Source organism: Morus notabilis, unplaced genomic scaffold (assembly GCF_000414095.1).
Source record: "Morus notabilis unplaced genomic scaffold, ASM41409v2 Scaffold83, whole genome shotgun sequence".
NCBI lineage: Eukaryota > Viridiplantae > Streptophyta > Magnoliopsida > Rosales > Moraceae > Morus > Morus notabilis.
In genome coordinates this window covers 40213-43662 of record NW_010360797.1, presented here as the reverse complement: position 1 = coordinate 43662, position 3450 = coordinate 40213, and positions in this window count along the sequence as shown.

Below are 3450 nucleotides of genomic sequence, written 5' to 3'. Positions count from 1 at the left end.
CCCCACATCTCTAAGTTTTCAAATAAATTCGGCGAGATTTAAGTATAGGCTCTCATACCTGCAACACCAAAATGAGAAGTGACAAGGAAATTGTTTTTCAATGACAACAAATAATATAAACGAAGGGTCCCATTTGAAGGCCAGAGGGGATGACCCCATTTTCAATTCGCAGCTGAGTACTCGTATCATTACAAGGACTAAGTCAGTACCTACAAAAAGGGCCCTAAGATTTTTGATTGAAATGTACTATGGGAAGTTTTGAGGGTACTTCGATGGGCACTGATATAGGAATCTCCATGTTAATGAAATGGTTTGGACCCCAAAGCAACTAATCACTTTAAAGGTATTTGAAGTAGGAAATTCTACGGTGGGCGCAGCCTAGTTTAGGGACTCGTCATGCCATTGTTCGCGACTGTCGGATTTAAATTAGAAGGTGCATATTATATGGGGTTGGATACTATAAGAGGATTCTTTGAGAAGCACCGTTACACCTACTTCATAAGAGCCTTCTGATTTAAATCTTATGGTTGAGTTCCACGGCCCCAAGGTTGATGCCCTCGCTGTAGTATCTTCCATTTCAAGTTATTAATGATATGAAAATGTTGTTTCTTTTGCTTTTATTTTTATTTTTATTTATTTATTTATTTTCATATTTTTAAAGGAAGAAGGAAAGAGCATCAGCACATGACATGAGGCGGCCAGCACTTTCTGTAGTCCCAGTCAAGTGTACACTGTCATTCAGAACATGCCTCAGTATTCAAAACCATTTATCCACATACTACTCCTTTTTCTATTTATGAGTATTTACTTTTAAGCCAAACAAATATAACAAGTTCCAAGAGAATAAAGGATTCCCAAGCAAATTTACTTTTAAGCCAAACAAATATAACAAGTTCCAAGAGAATAAAGGATGGCCAAGCAGCTGAGCATCGTTTTTATCATAATAATTAAACACTGTTCTTGATTATATTGTTGAACAAACACGCTTAAGTTATGCAGGATAAACTGTGCAATTATATATAACACATGATTTTAACTGCTTTAACATGAAAATATACTACAAATGGAATCAACATTATGGCCATAACTATTCATCTGACTCGTTGAAAAGTTCAATGATTGGAGGAAAAAGAGCCATGCTTCACAAAATAAGTGAGGAATATTGAAATGATAAAACCACAGACACGAGCAAGCTAAACATTCCTCTTAGAGATAGCTTTGGATCTTTAGAATCTATAGAGCGAATTGAGATATTCAAGAAAATGTTGCAAATATCCCAACCACGAGTTCAGGAAAAGTCACCAACCAGAAAAAGGTTGGGAAAATTTAAATGATCCTAGGAACGATGATGAGATCTGGAGACTAAGGTTTAGTCAAACCGCTAATTCTAACTTGCAGGAACCTTAAAATGCGATTTAAGGTAAGTGAAAGGAGCATGGCAATAAACACAAAGCAAGGAATCTATAATATTTTATGTCATCACATCAACCAGAAACTTGTCCCTTGGCATTAAAGCAAGATAGAAAAGATTGGATTCACATGTTATATACATTCTAGAGACAAGATAAGGCTTGATGGTTTCGGTAAGATATACGGAACAGGCATCACATGCAAACTATTATTTCACTCTCAGAGGTACTTCTTCTGTTGTTTCTTTTTAACTACAGGCCTATGGCATAACAAAGCAAACGCTTAACCGTATTTAAGTGTCAAAATTCCACTGCTATACGAGTGTTCTTAACGGTAAAGCTAAGTTTATGACTGGGAAGCAGATTGTGCACTCTACCTTTTTTTTTTTTTTTTTTTTTTTTTTTCCCTTTTTTTTTTTTTTTTTTTGTTTCCTCTTCTGATTTAGATTATCCCTCGGAAACAAAACAAGGTTGAAGTGTCAAAGCAAAGATGGTTTGAGATACTAGAGTTCTCATACTAGACAAAGTTCTAAGTCCACCAAAGGCTGCCTTAACACCGCCCAAGCACCACCCGGTTTTTGATCAAACATGTAATTCTCTTACCACTTCAGCGTTTTGGAAGATAATTCAATTATTTCAAGAAAAATCTAAAAATTTTTCTCATGGCTTAAAAGTTTAATAAAAAAACTTTTCTTTAAGTGCTATTTTATACAAGAAATACAGTGAGGACTATTTGTTAGGGAAATTTTCTGTTCTCATTCTTTTGTTCAAAAGTAGTAATGGTATATCAGACAGATAAAATAAATCCACAACCATAGTTATAAGGCAGACCCTGAAATATGATATCTAGAGAAGTCAACAGAGTGATCAATTGCTGTCCGTTTTCGGGTTTGAACCGCAATTCAAGCCCTTTTGTTACAATCTTTTTTCTTACAAAAATTTGAATTTTTGTTCAAACCAATGAACCAAACAGGCACCTATTAGAACCCAAGAAAGAAATAGAAGAAAACGAGAGAAATATCAAGAACAAGAGTTCTGACAAAAGTATTTTTATTGAATAGCTACTGAAATTCGAGACTCAGTAGTAAATCTTCCAAACAAGTCCCAATACTAAATTATTGCCTAAAACTCCAATTCTCACTCCAACCACTATATTCTAATTACAGTAATTTCCCCCCTCCACTAACTCCTAACCGACAGCAACTTGCTAACTTCAATCGGTTACAACTGATTATAACAAAAATCCCCTGCTACTCACCAATCAGGCTAACTATAGACTCTCACATGCCCTTCCTTTTATTCCTAATATACACACGCCTACAATAGGCTTATCAGTTTCCAAAGTCAATGCAAGCTGGAAATTCTTGTATATTAGGCCTTTATTTGTAATTAGTGTTGAATATTGTGTTACCATAAATAGCTCCTAGGTAGATTGTTTTGTAATCTATAAATAGGCTGTACTGAGAAATATATCAATCAGTTCATCAATTTGTTCATGGTATCAGAGCATTAGGGTTATTCTTTCCGCCCCCTTTGTTTCCGCTAAAAAACACCCTTCAATACCTGTTTTTACTTCCCTTGCCAGCCTTTCTTTTTCTGATCAGAAAAAATGTCTCAAAATTCCAGCACAGAACAGACTTCCAACACTAGCACTAACACTCCCAATACCGAAACCCTCTTAAATCATTCCTCTCAACAATCCTATGGTGAATATCAGAATTTACAGCCCTCGTTTAGGCTTAATGGCCGTAATTATCTTGTATGGTCGCAACTCGTGAGGACTTTTCTAAAGGGTAAGGGAAAACTGACTCATTTGACAGGTCCGATTCTAGAAGAGAGTGATCCAAAATTTGTTGCTTGGGACATAGAAGATTCTTCGATCATGCCGTGGCTTTGGAACTCAATGGTCCCTGAAATCAGTGGGACGTGCATGTTTCCCACAACTGCAAAGGACATATGGGACACGGTGAAGCAAACTTATTCAAAGGCTCGTGATGCAGCCCTTATTTTTGAAATCAAAACAAAAATTCACTCAACCAAA